The 21,179-nt window shown below is 33.6% G+C and overlaps 2 long non-coding RNA genes across 2 annotated transcripts; one reads left to right on the plus strand and one right to left on the minus strand.

Annotated features, from left to right (window-relative positions):
- The first annotated feature begins 3,311 nt into the window (after positions 1-3,311).
- On the plus strand, positions 3,312-4,234 carry LOC104250015 (uncharacterized). The gene is made up of 4 exons (XR_716914.2): positions 3,312-3,585; positions 3,675-3,738; positions 3,855-3,907; positions 4,009-4,234. It is a non-coding gene; the product is annotated as an uncharacterized lncRNA (long non-coding RNA).
- A 14,572-nt stretch (positions 4,235-18,806) lies between these two features.
- LOC104250016 (uncharacterized) lies at positions 18,807-20,438 on the minus strand. The gene is made up of 2 exons (XR_716915.2): positions 20,010-20,438; positions 18,807-19,247 (listed from the first exon to the last, which is right to left on the minus strand). It is a non-coding gene; the product is annotated as an uncharacterized lncRNA (long non-coding RNA).
- Between the last annotated feature and the right edge of the window lie 741 nt (positions 20,439-21,179).

The raw sequence follows: 21,179 nt of genomic DNA on the forward strand, positions 1-21,179 counted from the left end.
TACCTTTTCACCACCTGGATATTTATTGAAACTGTTACAATTCTAATAATCAAAAAGGTAACTTTAAGTTAGAAATTCAAGATGTAAAGTTCAAATTAAATTGTGAAATGCTTATCTAATCAATTCTTCATCTGCAAAACTAAAACAAAGAGTATCAAACAACAAGATGATCATTTAACAGAAGTGTTCACCAAATTCAACATGTAGATATAGAAGAAAAATAAAGATATAAAACCAACCACTATAAGATATCTCAACCACTAAACAAAAGGGACCTTTTGTCATCAATATCCCACCAGAAGAGGTGCCGACCTTCCCCGTCACCACTAAAATAATACCAATGAGCCACCCTCCAAACCCATTTTCAAAATCATAAATTTCTTCCTTAGAAAAGCTTCAGATCTGGCTGGCAATATCACCCTCAAAATAAACTCTGACCGTAGAACCTTTAGATGTGGCAGACGAGGCCTTTCTAGCGCGGTCATCCTTTTCGGCTAAGTTTGTTGCCCCTTTTACTGATATAAAAATCAAGTTGTTCATTGAAATACCCATAGTAAAATAACGATTAATTTTCCACGGAAAGCGGCTCCAATGGGAGTAAACGTTGGCGGCTAAACTTTCACTTTTATCTCATTTTCTCTTCGGGTTCTGTAGAATGGGTTGGAATAACCCGTAAGGAGAAGAAGATGGGGGTGTACTGGTGGCTCTCGGTGGATGAACGGTAGCCATGGTGATTTTTGGAGTGGTTGAACAGTTATGTTTATCATCCAAAATAAAAAGAAGATAATATCTATCCTATGCGGATATCCAATTCAGCCAAAAACTATTTTCTTAATACGCTTTGTGCCTATATGGAGTAACCGTTAATTGTGAGGGTATAAATGAGCCAGTTTATTAACGGTAAGTGTATTATTGATACCAAAAACAAATGGGGGGCAAAATTGTTCTATTTTTAATAGTTTAAGATATCCAATTCAGCCAAAAACAATTTTCTTAATACGCTTTGTGCCTATATGGAGTAACCGTTAATTGTGAGGGTATAAATGAGCCAGTTTATTAACGGTAAGTGTATTATTGATACCAAAAACAAACGGGGGGCAAAATTGTTCTATTTTTAATAGTTTAAGGACAATTTTGACCATTTTCCGTATTAATAAATAAGGTTTGAATCGGATAACTTGTCCGTTTTTGTGTCACCCATTTTCAACATAACGTTCACTTCTTTCAAAGAGGATTCCTATTAAAAGCATAAGATAGATTAGGATGCTTGGAGAGAAGAAAAAAAGAGAATTAAGTTAAATTAAGGAGAAACAAAGTTACACAAGAGATACTTGAATGCATGAGAGAGATTCTTATAAACCACCTACCTAGAACAAATCATAAAGCAAGTATACGTTTGCTTTGACTAAAGAGGTGAGATTGAGAAACAAACAAACACTCTGAAAAATTTCCCTTAGAGGAAAAACCCTAAAGCTGAAACTTAGTTTATAGTTGTTGGTTCACTGAATTCACTAAGCATATCACTATCTCATTTCTTACCAACGCCTTTTGCTGCCATTTGTTTAAAATTAAAAAGGTTTTGCTGACGCAACTTTTTGCTCCATTCCCTTTCTTGTGCTGCTAATTTTCTAAACTAAGCAAAGAGTAAGAGGCTTATTATCAGAAAAATAAGTTGGACAGTATAATCGATAAGGAGTATAAGACAAAGAAGGATTCAGAGAAAGGAAAAAAGGGTTTCAATTTGTCAGAACAAATATAGTACAATTACTCCAAAAAAGAAAAAAGAAATAAATTACATCAATTTTCGTATATATATATCCCTTGGTTTAATGAATCAACAGCAATATTTCATCAAAAAGCACACATCTAGTATTCTAGTTGAGTCTTTACCATTTTTGGAAGATCAATTACCGCTGTAGTATCAGCACAAGCTGACAAGAAATTTATTCCCCCACTCCCCACCTCAACACCCCCTCTGTCACTGGTATTTTTGAATTTCAAACGGCAGAATAAAATCCATATAAGACAAATTAATACTAAGTAATAGTACTCCACTCTCATTGTCCTTATCCAATAAATAGCCACGTGTCCTTTTCCATTCTCTGTCAGCCTTCATCCGCTTATAAACCAAAATGAAAATGTGATACTAATAAAAACAAGCCTTCATCCTCTTATAAACTGTGTCTAACCTACTAAGAGAGTGAAGAAAAGCAAGTCGAAGAGGAAGATGGCAACAAATCGGAAATTAATAGTAATAGAGGCCATCTTCTGGGGAAAAAGTTGAAACAAAGTTCAAAGCAAAGTTCTTCTTCCTCTAAACACAAAGCAACCAATCACTGTCCCTTCTTCATTCTTCCATTTTAATCACCCCATTTCCACAAATAGTTTCAGATCAAATATTCACAAAAGAACCACCAAACAACATGAATATGACCTCAGCCTCAGAAAAAGTGGAATCTGGTGATATGCCTAGCTGGCTCTTTCCAATTATCATAGTTGTTTGTATATTTTATGTGATTTGCTGCTTTGTAGCACCCTTTACGAACTACCACTCGAGAAATGCCATGTTGGACCTTTTGTTTGGAGTCAACATAGTTGTGGAGACCTACGTGACTACGGCAGCTCAGTTTAAGCATACCGACTTAAAGAAGAAAAAATTTGCTGGTTGGGCTATGGCTTCACCTTTTGGGGGTCTGATTTGTATTTTTGGAGATATCTATTTGCATACTCGAAACTCCTTGACCATGCAAGGACAAAGACTCTTGGTTGATGTGAGGGCACAGCAAACTGTTTTAGCTAGACCTCATCAAAACTGTCTTCAAATAGGTTTTAACAAGTCAAGGAACCTCGGGAAAACTCTGATAGATTCATCATGGGAGGATAAGCTTAGGATTGCTGCAGGTATTCTTCAATTCATCTTACGTTTGGCGGAGTTGTTCTCAAGACTTTTTTGTTCTGTGCATATTTGCACTGTACTCCAGGAAGATTTTACGGCAGTACCCTTGCTCTTGGCTGTGCTTAGTTCTTCAAAAAGAATAGTTCGAAAATGCCGTTCTGATGTGACTTCAATAAGTTGTTTATTTGTGGGAGACCTTTTTAGAGGAGTGCCTGAAATAGAAGATGCGTCTGTGTGCCTGAAATAGAAGATCCATCTTCTACTCTATTGACAGGTATACGTGGTAACAATATGGAGATGGTATGATTTATTTTTATGTTTAGTCAAATACGTGATACATGTCATTGTAATTATTCACGTATTTGACAAAACATAAAAATAAATCATACCATCTCCATATTGTTACCACATTTCCTTGTCAATAGAATAGAAGATGGATCTTCTATTTCAGGCACAGGCACTGCATCTTCTATTTCAGGCACTCCTCTTAAAAGGTCTCCCACAAATAAGCAACTTATTAAAGTGGAGTAGTCATCTTCGAACAAACACTGGGATAGAAATGCACTTCACTATGATGGAGAGGAAGAATCTATGACAATAATCAAGTTTGGTACATACCTCCGGCTGATTTTGTTATTTTGTATTTCTCACTAACTGATCAAAACAGCTATAACAACATCACGGGAAGGGTAAGAAATTAATGATTTAATCTTTTCTGTATTGTTATTTATTGTCTGATTATTCTTAAGAACTAACTAATCTTTTCTTCTTTGTGCAGTGGCAAGCTTTTGTGAGAGATCATGTTAGGAGAGCTCGCGTTATTTTGGTTGGAACGGGAAGAGGTACAGTTGATATTTTAAAATATATATTTCATCTATTATGAATATATTTAGGTCAAGGGGTGGGAATGTGCTTTTTTGTTCCTAATATTGATATAAAAGTTTCTTTTCAAATGCAGATGCAAGAACTACCAATCAGAATGATGGTTTGTATTTTGTTTCCGAGGCTCAGGTAAATAAAATTCTTTTCTCTCTACTCTTTTTATTTTAAGACTCATTCTATAATATTGTATGTTTAATTTCTTTTTTCTTTTTTCTTTTTTTGTTTGCTAGGGAGTCCAACTTGCCTACACGGTCAAAGCAGTAACTTATGTAGAGTGCAATACTCTCAGCTCTGTAGAGATGACAAATCTGCTTCTAAAATTTATAGAATTAGCAAATTAATTGTCTACTTCTTATCCTAGTGATTGTTCATCGTTATTTGAAGTTGTAAGACAATTTTTTGGTGAACCTTATCCCCGTTTCGACAAGGGGATCTTTATGTTTTTGGTGAACTTTATCCCCGTTTTAGATCTTTATGTTATTTTATGAAGTTTGCTAGTTAAGTGTTTAATTAAATTCAAAACATTTTCTATTTCACATCTCCATGTCATTTATGGAGATTTTAAGGTTGCAGGAATGACTAAGTAGCTCTAGCACATAGAGCTAATAATGTTTTGCCCTATATGGTCCACTATTTGTTCATATTTTAAATATGTACATTGCAACTTATGTTACTCAGTTTGTTCTACAATTTGGATTTTTAACTTAATATATTATAATGTACATATATTATTCGGCCTAGATATCTGAATTAATCTTTTGAATTTCTGTAAAGAAAATTTACACACTGTAGAAAGCCAGCATATAGCAAAATAAATACTCTGTTAAGGTCTCTGAGTTTTGGGTTAATATTCTCTTAGGTGTAACACTCTTCTAAACCATCTTAAAAATCTAGGTTCTCGGATGGGGTGTCTACCAAAGGATTGTAATTGACTTTAGGTAGCTAGCTTTTGGGAATTTTATTATTGGATTTTGTCGCTTAGACAAATTTATTGATTTTAATAATAGTCTCTAGGATTTTAAAGGAGATTTTGCGTTGCTGACATCTTTTGGCTTTTACAGACAAAAATGAGCATTTATATGTGTTGTTCTCATTCTTTTTCTCTTATTTTAAGTTTACAATATCATTAAAAAGTTCAGCGTTAAGTCTCTTTGGTCACCTGTTTTTATTATACTCTTTATATTGCCAAGATACATTTAATTTTAGCTGTCAATACTTCAATCTTAGCTGATACCCTATTACTTGATCTATGTATCCTTTCTGTATGTATCTGTGCAATAGCCGGAGTTCATTCTGATTCACTGACCTTAGTTTATTTTGGTTAGCCACCATCAGATTTAGATATTACTGAAGTATTAGTATATACTACGTATATTAATTATTTCTTTCTTTCCCAAATTTTGTTACAAATAAATACTAGGAACACTGTTTGACTCAAAAATTAATTTTCAGAATTAAATTTGTAATTTTTAAGGGTCACTAGCAATTTGTTTGACCCGATACAGTCATAGATAATGAATGAAGCTAAACGAGAAATAGCAAAATAGATTTAAAAAGAGTACCGCGACTGAGAAAACTCTTCTTTATTTTTAGTTCTGAATGGTCTCCGCTCACAAGTGTGGTTGAATTACAAAGCTTAGTCAAGAAAAAGCTAGCACATGCTGGTATTTTTTTTGTTGCAGAGAAGGTATTTCTATGCGTATTTAATGATCCTCCTTCTGAGTATAGGAGCACCTTTTATATCGGTGAAAAGAGAACTGTCCTTCCGAGTTTTGAGCCAGCACATCAGGGGATTAAGTAGTGGATAGCAGGATCCAAGATAGTGGCTTCCGCTTTTGCATAACGTAGGTATAAGGTTGACTGAGTCTCCAAACTTATTCGACCACCTCTTGAATTCTTAACCCTTTGATAACCATAACCTTAGAATCTTCTGAAGTCCCATCACTTGATCTTTAGTTCTTAATTGTCAAGTGGGACTTTTCGGGCAGGACGCCTGAAGAGGATAATTTCTAACCATATAAACACATTTCTCAGTAATTGAAGATACTATTTAATTTATTAATGGTCAAGCGACACAACCCTAAGATAGTATTAAGAAAATGAAGCAGATTCTAACCGTCACTTAAGGATGTGAGGAACCAATGGGGTGAGGAATAGGTGCTTGTACGGATATAATATGCATTGGTAAATGATTACACAAAATGCAATTGTGAGTGATTTTGATGAGTAAATACAAGAAATCAACATATAGAAATGAGATAATCAAGAAGCCAGTAGTTTTATCAGCATATCCCGTACAATCAGAGGCGGACCTAGGATTTGAGCACAACGGGGACACCACTGTATGCTAAGAACTAGCGATAAAATTCGACGTACAACTCTTTGAAAACTTAAGGATTATAACGAGTATCTTCCAAGTATAAGCAAAATAAAGTTCTAAAGAAAGAGAAAACACCGAACATAGAGGGACATTTCTTCTCAAAATGGGTGCTACGGGAAGGGAAGATGTTTGGTTTTAAGCATGTTTCGAAATTTAAAGTTTCTAATTTTTTTCTTAAATAAAAAGTAGCCAGTGATCAAAAAGGTATTCAAACTTCAAAAATTATCAAAAAAACTTACTAAGGAAATCAAGATTAAAGGTTTGTTAATAGTCAAAGAACCGAAGAATAAACTTTAACCCTTAGTTCTCATTATCGAGTCGGAGTTGACAGATATATGCTACTTTGTTAAAGTAATTGTTGAAGAAGGTTGTGGCAGAAATATTAGTATTTTTCTATTTGTGCAGCGATAAGTTGTAACTTGAGGCTTTTAATTATAAAGGAGGGATTTAAAAAAGAACAAAATTAATTAAGTTGACCATTATGTATTAGTACTAAACTATAATTTTAAAAAAAAGAGAGACAAAAGTAAAAAATATAGCATATTACTATTAAGTATAAATTATATTGAATATAAAGAAGTAGAGTATTAATTATGTTGAATTGAAAGAAGTAAAATTAAGAGAAGAGTTTCGAACCCAGGTCCATGCAGTAAAGCAAGAATTTAAAATGGCCCATACAACCAGCTCTTCCCTCCACCTTTTCTCATTTTGGGGCAGAAATAATATTTTTAAGGGGTCATAGCAGTGTATACAAACATATAAAAAATATATATATATACAGGATTTTGCCGAGGTTAACGGGGTCGCGTGACCCCTCAACCCACAATGTGGGTCCGCCTCTGCGTACAATAAACACGTTCAAAACCTTTGGGTACTCCTATGTTGGACTACTTTTCTTTACAAAAATTAAAATGAAATGAAAATAGACTAAAATCGCCCACAACTAAAGTTATTATTTTTATACTAGGAAACATAAGCATAGACAATATTGAAATATTTAATGCACGGGTGATGGAGCTTCAAATGAATCTAGAATCTATAAGGATGAACAAATGGAGAATATCATTGAGGCTTTGACTTTTCATTTCCTGCACTAACATTTACCTACATTAATCCGAGGAGAAAGTATTAGGTATTTCTTAAATCACGAGTAAAATTCGAATATATGTCTAGTCTATTACGTTCCTGTTTTTAATTGAGACACTTAAATGGAAACAAGAAACAACAAATAAACAAATGAATCGAAAGAAAAGTAACAATACTACCGATAAATTTTTTCAAACAGGGATCAAAACGAAATACATCAGTGAAGGAAAATAATATATACCAAATGAACGAAATTGAGGTTTTATTGAGAAAATCATGACCTGTTATACTCAAAAAAGCAAAGTGGTTAATTGGTCAAAGAAAATAGAAAGTCCAACATAGTGGTGGCAAATGGACGGGTTGAAAATGGGCAGAACAAAAATGGGTTACAACCCTACCCGCCCATTTCTATACGGATATAATATGGGTCGGATAAAAAATGGGTAGGATAAAAAGTGGGTAGACCAATTTTTGTACCTTTGTCTGAAACCATTCCATTATGACTCTGCTCAATCAAAAAATTACTCTACTTACTGTTCACAAGTTCTCAGAAAACAATCAAATTGTGTTTCAATTTCTCTCATTTTCTGTAAATAGGGGTGTTCAAACCGAACCGGAAAATCGCACCAAACCGAAAAACTAAACCAAACCGATTAAAAAACCCGACTAGGTTTGGTATTGAGTAAAAAAACCCGAACCAAACCGATATATAAATATATAAATTTTATTTATATTTTTAAGACTTTATAGTGAATTTTCTTTAGAAAGTGTAGAAATATTTGGGATCCTCTCATGTATTAACCTTGAAAGCGTAAATTAACGAAAAATTATTGTTAAACGACTACGAAAATAACTATCATGTGTTACTAAAAAAATTCTCCCATTAGAATATTTTAATAGATCATATGTTTGTCAATTTTTTCTATATTTACCAAACATATATTCACTTATCAAAGTTTTATCTATAATTTTAACAAAGTAAGATTGAAATAATATTCATGTAACAAAAAAAACCCGAAAACCCAAAAAACCCGACAAAACAGAACCAGTCCAAACCAATATAGTTGATTTGGTTTGGTTTTGATAAAAACCGAACCAACCCGGTCAATGTACATCCCTATCTGTGAGTATGTCCAGCTAAAAGAGAAATGTGCTAATTAAGGCCCTTCCATTAGTGCTTGAACTTTTCAAAAAGCATTTCATTTTAATGGATAAAAAATGTTTTTAACATCTTATTTAAGCACAAGAATTTTATGGTTCTCAAGGAAATTTTTTAACCCTGCAATAATTTAAAAAATTACCCTAACAAAATGCATTTGCAACATATTTCATTAATTAGTAAATTTGTAGTAATAATTTACTGTTGAGAATTTCACAAGTCTTGGCAAAGAATGGTGACATTTTTGCAATATTTTCATTGGTAAATGGTTTAACTACTTTTCTCTAGAACTCTGTTTCTGGAAAATACTTAACTTAGTATTTTCTTTAATTTTTATTTTTTTTTAATGAGAAAGTAAAAAAATACTTCACTTAATTAGTGCTATCATTATTACATAGAACGTCAAGAAAGTTAATTTTCTTTTCTGTAATTTTTTCAACAAAAAAGAAATTCATGGCATTTTTTGGGATTGTTTTTAACTTATCAACTTTTTGTTACAAAACAAAACGTAATAATCAATGTTAAATAAGTTAGACAATGAAGGTCAAAAACATGTTTATCTGTATTTTGGGTGAAAGAATAGTAAATAATCATGAAGTTATTACTTGTTTGCATGCTAGTAGTATAACGAACGTGGTAAAACAAATGAATTAGATTCTACTCAAAGCAATTCTCTGACAAAGGATATAGAACAGTGGGTAATAGCTTTAGGCCTCATGCGGGAATCGGGAAATCAAAATAAATTTAAAACCGCATTTAGCCCATTTTATTGCGGGTTGAATATGAATTAACCATATTTATCCATATTTAAAATGGGTGGGTTACATACGGGTTTATTGCAGGCGGGTTGGGTGGGTTGAGCAAATGTGGATTGAAATTGCCGCCACTAGTCCAACACATGACTTAAGCAAATATCAAATAAGTCACATTTATTCTTCATTTATTTGACATAAAAACTAGTCTATGGTAAAAATGCAATTCAGCAGCTTATCATTTGTACTTTAATCAGCACTCCATTTATTTTGAAGTCGGCGGAAAATTAGGATAGAGCCAACAAACCTACAATACTTTTCAATTTTTTGTTTCTTAACGCAAGATATAAACTAGTCGCCGTCGTATATACTTGCACTAAAAAGAATAACTATACAGAAGATAGAAGTGTTTAGCCAAAAAAATAATTTTCAATAGTTAAGGTAATTAATTTTGTATGATGAGCCATAAGCAATCGATTGATTTCATCTGAATTCGAAAGATATAACTTTTCGTTAATAAAACATGATAAAGAAGTGAAAAAGAATTTAACGACGAATAATACAGTAACAATAAAATAGAGAAGAAATAATGCTTATTGGATAATTATTGATAGGATGATAAGCTGAATAGAGCTTGAAGAGTCGAATCATGACTAGTCATTGGTAACCATTCTCCTTGAATTATAGGTCTATTATGAGCATTTACTCAATCCATCTGTTAGTTTGGAACACTTATAACGATTGAGTAAATGCTGGAATTTCGTAACTGATGAGTTAATTCTTTACTTGTTTGTCAATTCCATAAGTAATTGCCTTATTCTGCCTCTTACAACCATTTGTTGCATTATTGTACGTTGTATAATTGATTTTTAATTAACTGATGGCGTAACGATAGTAAGCCCCGTGTAATCCATGATTAATTGCTTTCTTCCTCATTTGTAATTATGAGTTATTCTACGTATCTGATCTGGAGCTTGTGATGACCCAAAAGGTCATCTTATGTTTTAGAACCCTATTCTGTATTTCGAGACCTTTAAATCCTTATTTTACTCCTCCTCGATTAGCGTGCGCAGTCCGAACGTGTTTCCAAAAAAGCTTTTATGTTGAAAGTTGATAAAAATAATATTTTTTGCCTTTAAACGTTGATTTAGTTGACTTCGGTCAACGTCTTCAGTAAACGGATCCGGACTCGTATTTTCACAGTCCCGGTAGATCCGTATCGAAATATGAGACCTGGACGTATGCCCGAAATCGAACTCCGAGGTCCCTACCTCAATAAATGAATTTTTGATGAAAATTGAAAGAATGAAAATCTAATGGTTTTAAGAATATAGTTAATGTTTGATCTGGTTGGTATAGGGCCCGTATTTTCGTTCCGAAATCCGGTGCAGGTCCAAAATAGTATTTATACTCTGTAAAATTTTGTGAGAAACAAAACTGATTTGACGTGATTCGGGTGTCCGGTTGTGAAAATAGAAATTTCAAAGTGTTCTTAAGAATTTCATGCGATTTGGTGCTAAATTCATAGTTCTAGGTGTTATTTTAGCAATTTGATCGCGCGAGTAGGTTCGTATGATGTTTTAAGACTTGTGTGCATGTTTCGTTTGGAGCCCCGAGGGCTCGGGTGAGTTTCGGATAGGCCATAGAGTAAAAATTTCACCTAGAGCAATATTGGCTCCCCGCAAATGCGAAAAGTGGCTCTCCACAAATGTGATCTCATGATCGCAAATGCGAACTTGTGCTGGCCCCTGGTACACTTTGCAAATGCGAAGAATTTGCTCGCAATTGCGTGCCAGCCAGCATGGGGATGTTCGCAAATGCGAACAGTAATCTCGCAAATGGGAGATAAGACACCAGTCACAGAAATTGCAGAATCAATTTGCGGAGAGCCAGTGTTCGCATTTGCGGGGAGCCAGTATTCGCATTTGCGGACAAATCTTCACAATCGCGAAGCGGGAGCTGGGCACAGTGATCGCAAATGCGATTAATTGGTCGCATTTTTCGGAAGGATCAGAGTTCGCATTTACGAACTATTTGTCACAAATGCGATGAAGACAGGAATGTGAAACCTTCGCATTTGTGATAGGTTCTTCGCATTTGCGAATCTCAGGTCGCAAATGTAGCACCTGCAACTGATCAAAACTTAAGTTTGACGGGATTTTCTCCCATTCTCCATATTTTTCAAATCCTAGAACCCTAGAGGCGATTCTCCCAAGACCAATTCTTCCCCAAAACTTTGGTAGGTGATCCTAACCTACTTTCTTTCAATTTCCCATCACATTTCATGAATTTCCAACCAAAAATTTAGGATTTCCGTGGTAGAAATTGGGGGTTTGGGTAATATTAGGGATTTTTGGGAAATTGGGTTAGACCTCAAATTGGGGTCGGATTTCAAAACTAATTACATATCCGAGCTCGAAGGTGAATGGGTGAACGAATTTTGGTCCGAACCTCGAGTTTTTATCAAACGGGCCTGGGGTTGGTTTTTGACTTTTTGGGACAAAGTTTGAAAAACCTAATTTATGTGTTGTAATTGATTTCTTTAGCAATATTTGATGTTATTAAGTTAATTATGGCTAGATACGAGTGGTTTGGATGTTGAATCTAGAGGAAAAGCTATAATTGTGCAGTGAGTGGCCTGTGGATCGAGGTAAGTATCGCTTCTAACTTTGACTCGAGGGGTTAGGAACCCTTGACGTAATTGCTATGTGAAAATACATGTGAGTGGCGTATAGGTGAGTGGCGTATAGGTGAGGTGACGAGTACCTATGCACCTCCAATTTATCTATTTTGCATGTTTCCTTCCCGTTCTTCTTATATTGTCCTTTCCCTTCCTTAACTGCTATATGCTTTACTGGTATTTTCATACTTATTTAATATTTGTCAGACATTATTTTTCATTGTTGAAGGTATTAGCTATTTCGTAGTTTCATTGTCATATATTATTGGCTTAAGCTCGTTTATCGGTATTTTATGGTATATTTTGGATTGGTTTCGCTGAGTAGTATTATTTGTGTGAATTTTCATAATGTATAAGCTTTCCGTTTGCTTTGGTTTGAGGTTTAAATATTGTGAAGGGTTTTGAGTTAAATTGTGAAATTTATGCACTTATTGAGTAATTGATGCTGATATAATGGGATCGAATTGCGCACCGCAACAGGAAGAATAAGGGTGATATATTGAGGAGGAATAAGGGTAAAATGTTATTATACGGTAGGATCGGGTTGCGCGCTGCAACAGGAGAAATAAGGGTAGATTGATATGGCGTAATAAGGGTGAATATTCATATTGATATTGATATATGGTGGGATCGGGATGCACGCCGCATCAGTTTATGTGTTTATGTATCTTTCTTCTACTGTGTAAGTTATTTTGTGGCTTTGCATTTCACTTAAGGATTGGTTATAGTTGGATTCTGATAAGACACTTAAGTTCTGTATTCATTCCTTGCAAGTTACGACTTTATTTTGTCTTGTCCTTCTTTCTGCTTTATTATACACTGTACACAGGTTCTATTGTAATTGCCCTGCCATAGCCTCGTCACTACCTCGAGGTTAGGCTCGGCACTTACCAGTACATGGGCTCGGTTGTACTGATACTGCACTCTGCACTTTCTGTGCAGCTTTTGGAGTAGGTAGTGGCTGATCGAGAGGTCGGGTGCAGATATCTTCAGCTAAGAGACCCAAGGTACGTAGTCCTGCTGGCGTCCGCATGCCCTGGCATCCCCTTCTATGCTCCTACATTTACTGTTTTTACTTCCCTTCCTAAACAGTTGTACCTTTTTTCGAACAAATGTTTGTAGCAAATCTTAGAGTGTTCGTGGGTTGTGACACCGGATTCTAGGTAGTAATAGCAATAGTATTGGTAATAGTATATAGACAAAGAGGCTATTTACTTACTTCCGCATTTATTTCTACTTGTTTTAGTTTTTTTATTTTTAATCACTGAAACTTAAAGGAAATTGATTAATAATTCTCTGACGTTGGCTTGCCTAGCAAGTGTGATGTTAGGCGCCATCATGGTCCCGATAATGGAAATTTCGGGTCGTGACAAAGCTATTTTATAATGATCAGTTCCGAGACTAATAGACATGGTCGGAATATGTCGGGCTCCAAAAGCATCCACATGGCGAGTCTATTTTTCACTCCTGCAAAAGAATTCCTTATACATACATTAATTCTCAATGCATTATAAATTCGTACACGAAATGGAAATTAACACGTGATGAGCCAAAACAAAAAGCTTTATTTATTTTGTTATTTCCTTTTTTAAATCAAAACCACTTCGCAGTGTACGAACTGTACATATAGAACGTTCAAAAAGAAACATCAAATAAACCTAAGAGGGAAATCAAGAGGAAGAAATGAAAAGGGGATGTATGGGCTAAAAATTGTCATAAATATATGAGGGCCTAATTAACCATTAAGAAAGCCTTCGAAGGCCATCACGTGTCATCAATTTGATTTCAACGACGGATGAAGGCGAGGTCGAGGATGAGCACGAGCACTCGTTTTAGTAAAGAAGTAACGGCTATTTTTAGCAATAAAATTATAAAGAAAATAATCCAGTGAATAAATTGATCTATACTATTAGGGTTTTTGTGGCTCATGCGCCCTCATAAATAGAAAGATATGTAGCTATAGGAGGGGATTGGACGCTAATTACACTTTGACTCTCCGAAGGTTCTTGCTTTATCATACACATACAAAATCACATTTTCTTCAGATCTCTATCTATTTTTTCTCCGACGACTCGAGGAAGAATCCAAATATTCAAAGGCTTAACAATCATTTATCGTTGTTAGAAACAATACCAAGGAATCTCGCCCTTTTTGGATGATTCACATTTTTTTATTTACATAAATATCATTCATCACTATTTACTGTTATTTAATGCTACCTCATTTATTCTTGAATCATTAAACATAGCATTATTGTTGCCTTTTATTGCTACTCAGATAGTATCCGTGGTATCTCGCTACAAAATTGGTTAATCTATCTTTTTGATATTAATATTGGCTAAAATTAACTATACTTTACCAAACAATCTAATTGTTTAAACATAGATCTAAATTTTGAGTCAAATAGAAAAACTACGTGACGACAAACTGGGCTGATCCTAGGAATGGCGAGGCATGAAGATGCCTTTTTATTCTTTGGTTTGACATTGCCAAAAGTAAATGTTAATCACTTGAGGGAGATGTTTAATTAGTGCTCTGCTTGTACAACGAGACAATTTATTTTTCCTTGGTTTCATGATGCTTTATAGTTTCTTTTAAAACATTCCTGTCCTTTGACTACTAAATATCATTAGTTTATTTATGCTACGGGATCCTTAGCAGTCCGAAAAAACAAAATAAAGAAAATTAATTTTTCTCAAATGAAAACTGAACAAATATAGTTAGAATGGTTAAAAAGCAAATGTGGAGAGATCGTTTTATCGACTAATACAATAACAATAACGAAATTTGGTGTAATCTTACAAGTAAGGTTTAGGCAAAGTACTGAATACGTAGATCTTATCCCTATTTTATAAAGTTCGAGAGTTGTTTTTGGCTTAAGAAACTATAAAAGAAAATACTAACAAATATTAGCAACAACTAGGTAATAAGATAACATTAGCAAACGTTTAATGTGGTTATGTTTTGCATATTGGTTAGGGGTAAAGAAAGAATCCAAGTGTCAAAAATAATAGGTGTAGTTTGCTTTGACTAAAGAGGTGAGATCGAGAAACAAACAAACACTGAGAAATTTCCCTTAGAGGAAAAACCCTAAAGCTGAAACTTAGTTTACAGCTGTTGCTTCACTGAATTTACTAAGCATATCACTATCTCTTTTCTTACCAACGTCTTTTGCTCCATTCTCTTTCTTGTGCTGCTTATTTTCTAAACAAAGTAAAGAGTAAGAGGCTTATTATCAGAAAACAAGCTAAGTTGGACAGTATAATCGATAAGGAGTATAAGACAAACTAGGGTCCAGAGAAAGGAAAAAAGGGTTTCAATTTGTCAGAACAAGAAATATAGTACAATTACTCCATAAAAGAAAAAGAAATAAATTACTACATGCTTGCCAATATTTGGGGGGTTTTTTCTCATCTTGTCGTTTGGTTCGCTATTAATGGATTGTAATTTATTGTTATCCTTGTGTTCAAAAATTTCAGTAAAACAAATAACAACAAATTGAAACAAAACAGTATAGGTGTGTGGCAAGCAGAAAATCCAAATTTCTGTTAAGTACCATTTGAGAAATCTGGGAATTAGAAATTAACATTAGGAATTAATTATTTAAACCGCGAATTTTACTTTCAAAATTTTCAAGAATAATATTAGAACAAGAAAAATAAATAACAAAAAAAGAAAATAAATTTCATCCAAATCCAAGCAACGACGACGCAAGGCTTACTCTCATCTCAACTCTTTAAAAGCTAGAAGAAGTGTTTCTACTCCTTTTAGTTATCCACCATACTAAAAATATATTTTCACTTTTTTTTTATCTATTTTAACAAATCAAGAGAGACAATTTTTTTTCTTGTTTTACCTTTATTATTAATTATCATTTCCAAAATTACGTTCCAAGACTATTTGAAATGTTATCTTTATTAGAGCTTTTAGGGTAAACCACATACTAAAATTATTTTTCTTAAGGGACGGGAAAAGTCTAAAGTGGACAAGTAAAAATAAACGAAGGGAGTATATATAAACACACTAATCTTCCTTTCCTTATCCAACGAGAGATAAAAGTTTATTCAAACTTTATTCAAAATTTCATTTTCCTTCGTTTCCCAGTTCACACTATCATTAAACCCAACATTTATTTGAGGACACATGAGAGGGAATCGGAACCAAAAATTATAGCCATATGGATGAGAATATGTACATAAACCACCCATCTAGCTGTATGATATGAATTGGTAAATGATTACACAAATTGCAATTGTGAGTGATTTTAAAGAGTAAATACAAGAAATCAACATATATAAATGAGATAATCAAAAAGCCAGTAGTTTTATCAGCATATCCCGTACAATAAACACGTTCAAAACCTTTGGGTACTCCTATGTTGGACTACTTTTCTTTACAAAAATTAAAATGAAATGAAAATAGACTAAAATCACCCACAACTAAAGTTATTATTCTTATACTAGGAAACATAAGCATAGACAATATTGAAATATTTAATGCACGGGTGATGGAGCTTCAAATGAATCTAGAATCTATAAGGATGAACAAATGGAGAATAACATTGAGACTTTGACTTTTCATTTCCCAGCTGCAATGACATTTACCTCCAATTCGAGGAGAAGGTGTTAGGTATTTCTTAAATCACGAGTAAAATTCGAATATATGTCTAGTCTATTACTTTCCTGTTTTTAATTTAGACACTTAAATGGAAACAAGAAACAACAAATAAACAAATGAATCAAAAGAAAAGTAACAATACTACCGATAAATTATTTCAAACAGGGATCAAAATGAAATACATCGGTGAAGGAAAATAATAAATACCAAATGAACGAAATTGAGGTTTTATTGAGAAAATCATGACCTGTTATACTCAAAAAAGCAAAGTGGTTAATTGGTCAAAGAAAATAGAAAGTCCAACGCATGACTTAAGCACATATCAAATAAGTCACATTTGGCTAACTTATTCTTCATTTATTTGACATGAAAAAACTAGTCTAGGGTAAAAATGCAATTCAACAGCTTATCATTTGTACTTTAATCAGCACTCCAATTATTTTGAAGTCGGCGGAAAATTAGGACAGAGCCAACATACCTACAATACTGTTCAATTTTTTGTTTCTTAACGCAATATATAAACTAGTCGTCATATATATATATATATAACTAGCACTTAAAAGAATAACTATACAGAAGATAGAAGTGTTTAACCCAAAAAAATAATTTTCAATAGTTAAGGTAATTACTTTCATATGATGAGCCATAAGCAATCGATTTTATCTGAAAGATATAAATTTTTGTTAATAAAATATGATAAAGAAGTGAAAAAAGAATTCAACGACGAATAATACAGTAACAATAAAATAGAGTTGATAGGATGATAAGCAGAACAGAGCTTGAAGAGTCGAATCATGACTATTCCTAAATAACCATTCTCCTTGAATTATAGGTCTATTATGAGCATTTACTCAATTCATCCTTTAATTTTGGAACACTTATAACGACTGAGTAAATACTGGAATTTCGTAACGGATGAGTTAATTTTGTACTTTTTTGTCATTTTCATAAGCAATTGCATTATTCTGCCCCCATTTATTGCATTATTGTACGTTGCATAATTGATTTTTAATTAACGGATGATAGTAAGTTCCATGCAATCCAGGATTAATTGCTTTCTTCCTCATTTGTAATTATGAGCTATTCTACGTATATGATCTGGAGCTATTTTATAATGGTCCATTCCGTGATTAATAGATACGATACGAGTATGTCTAGCTCCAGCATCCATATGGCGAGTCTATTTTTCACTACTGAAAAGAATTCCTTATACATACATTAATTCTCAATGCATTATAAATTCGTACGCGGTGTTACACCCCTTTTTTACCTCTCCAAAAGATATGTACAAAAAGTAACGTGTTATGTTACGAATTTGTGGGTTAAAGAGTTTTTCCAATTAAAGTGACAATTTTAAAATAGGGATTATTTTTGTTATTCAGAGTCGCCACTTGGAATTGATTTGTTGGTGTTCCAAGTCACCTTTTATTTGAATCTCTAGTCAAAGGAAGGTTTGACTCTTTTATTATTGGTCTGCAAAACAAAGTCCGGATAAAGAATTCTGTTGACCAGGGAGAAGGTGTAAGGCATTCCCCGAGTCCCGTGGTTCTAGCACGGTCGCTTTATTGACTACTTTTGGCTTAAATTAATTTTGGATAAACTGTGATTTATATTATTTTTCATATTTTTACCTATCCGCTTTTATCTCTTGATTATTAGAAAAATTAAAGAATATTTTTTAATAAGAAGATGTCATAACCACACTACGCAAGCGAGTGCATGATCGACGAAATTTATTATTTAGTCATAACGGCGCTACACAAGCGAATCCGCAGTCATGACAAACGATTGTTAGCATATTATTTACTTCTGAAAAAATTACTATATTCGAAGAGATTAGTTTTGAAAATAAAATAAAAAATCAACTATCGCGCTACGCAAGCGAATTCTCGATCTTAACAAAAAAAAATACTAAATTAAGAATTAACTAAAATTAATGGGCATGGTATGAGATTATTAAATTAATTTATCGAATATTAAAACATCACGCTACACAAGTGATTCCGTGAGTTAAAGCGCGCCTACTAATTGCCTAGCGTTTAAAAAGGAAATGAGTTAATTAAAAATAGTAGAAAAATCTGATATTATTACTATTTTTCTAGCTTTATAGTTGGGAAAAATTAAGCAAATAAAAGTTAGACCAACTTAATCTACTTTAAAAGAAATGAGCCAACTTCTTGTTAAAAAAAATGGGCCAGCTTGTAAAGAGCTCTTGGGCTGCTGGAATTTATTATTAAAATGGGCCAAGAAATGGATTTTAATTGGCCCAATGCTATATAGAAGAAAAGGGGGTAATTTTGTTGTTTAAAGGTAAATGGGCCAGCTTTTATTTTTTGGTTCAAAAAGACCCAAAGTTGATACAATCTTGGTTCTTTACTTAGTTTGCATTTATGACCATTAACTACATAGTCACAATTGTATAAACGCACACTTTACAAAAATAGCCACTTTTGCAAATTTGGAAAATGTCTAGATTAAAAAAAAAATTATCATAGCATTCCTAGAAGCATATGTTGGCAGTGAAATTTCAGCAACTAAAACGAACTCATGCTATGTGTTATACATCTAAAGTCATTCATGGCATACTTAGATATCACATTCAAAAAACTTGCAACTCAATATTCAAGTATTATGAAGGACTATATTCACATTATCACATGCTTGATACATAACAATAACATACAAGCTCTTTTGTTGTTAAATTATTCATCATATAAAACACATTTAAATGGTGCAGTATGTTCAAGTTGTTCCCATTGCTGAAAATACGTACGTTACGAGTCTTAAAGGATTACCTGGATAGCAAAAGAATAAAAGTAGTTCAACAACTAAAGCAGCATAAAAACAGCAGCAAAAACAGCAGCAAATCCGTGTTAAAACAACCCGAAAACTTAGAGAGGAAACCCAAAAACGAACTCTAAAGAGGACTTATACTTTTCTAGAAGTTTGCACTCTAAGATTCACTCCCAAAGCTCACCATTTCAGCTCACTTTTCATGTGTTCAACTGTTGAATTTTTTTTTTTATGTTTTTGTGTGTTCAAAGCATTATTCCCTCTCCCTCGAAGTGTGATGGAGTCCCCCCCTTATATATTTAAAACAACCAACTATTTCAAAAAATTAAAAATCAATCTTTTTTGACAGATTTTTCTACAAAATCTGCTTTTAAATTCAAAAGGCCAGACTTTCTGGTTCAAATCTTGTCAAGTATTTCAAACAAAATCAGCTCTCCACCATTTAAAGACAGACTTTTATTCAAACACTATCCAAAAGTCTACATTTTCTTACCAAACAATTTGACTTTTGAGTATTGTACTCAAAGAGTCTTGAAGCAGTAAATAAACAACCAAATAAGTATCCTATACTCTCAAGTATTTTTCACTACCTCACTTTTATCAATACAAAACTATTTTACTACTTCAACAAGTGCAAAAACAGAAAATTTAACATTTCAAAACTTCAAAACTAATGCTAAAATAATTAATTATAGACAAAAATAAAATCTGAAAAATAAAAATTAAAATAAAAAATCAGCCATGAAAAAGAATAGGATTTTTACCATTTTACAATTCAAGTGGCTGAAAAAATGGTGGTATGCCAAAAGAGGGTGTTCGGGGAGGTCGCCGGAATTTGGCGGGATTTTGATCGCCGGATTTTCAGGGTGAAATTGGCATCAATAGCTAGGTCTTGAGGAGCTCTATCCATTGATGTAGGTATGGTGAGGTGGCAGTGGTTGGAGCTTCAAGAATTTGGGCAAGAAAGTGACGGGAAAGTTTCCTAGATCTAAGATTCAAGGAGTTTGATGGATTTTTGAAGGATTTGGTTTGGAGATATGGAAAGAGGAAGTTGTGGAGATTACATGGTGTGAATTTGGAGGTGTTTGGAGGTGGTCCGCTGGAGGCGGTGATTTCCGGCCGGCTGCGGTGGGCGGAGCTAGGGCGGCGTAGAGAGAGGGAAGAGAGAGAGAAGAGAGAAAGGAAGAGAGAGGAATTTAGGCTTAGTAAATGGCCCAAAATCTGATTTTTGGGGCCTTATATACCTATGGTGGCATTGAATAAAGGCCATTGGATCAAAGTGAGATGAAGAGTTGAGATTTGGTCTTGGTCACTTAATGAAACGACGTAGTTTTGAGGTAAAATTACGTCGTTTTGGACCCTTTCAATGGCATCCCCTTATCTTGCACTCTTGGCCATTTTATCTTTCAAATTTGGCCAAATTTCTTCCTTAATCCTACTTATTAAACTAAATTTTATACAAACAAATAAAATAATTAAATAACTTATTCAAATGATCAATTAACTAGATTAATTGACCTATTGAAGAGTTAGTTAATTAAAAATGCACACATAAAGAAAGAACTATTTTTGGTATTTTTATGATAGGAAATACACAATTAAACACACAAAATAAAAAAAACTATTAAATAATAAAAACACTAATAAATTTGGGAGGTGTTAAAATGGCACAAAAATTAGGTGTTCACAGCTACCCCTCCTTGCTCGAGAACATGAAGAGTTTTCGTGCAAATAAAAGTGAATGCCATGGCTAATTTTTGCTCATATTTCACTCCAATGAAAGCATTTTTGAAAAAGGGTGACCGAACCTTGCTTCCGAGGTTGCCTACATATCCTTGGCTCTAAAGGAATCAGATCAGTGTAGTTCTGGATAACATTGGTAGCTGGGACTGATACTAGATTTAAAACTGTTGTTGTTGTTGCTGTTGCGGTTA

Source organism: Nicotiana sylvestris, chromosome 4 (assembly GCF_000393655.2).
Source record: "Nicotiana sylvestris chromosome 4, ASM39365v2, whole genome shotgun sequence".
NCBI lineage: Eukaryota > Viridiplantae > Streptophyta > Magnoliopsida > Solanales > Solanaceae > Nicotiana > Nicotiana sylvestris.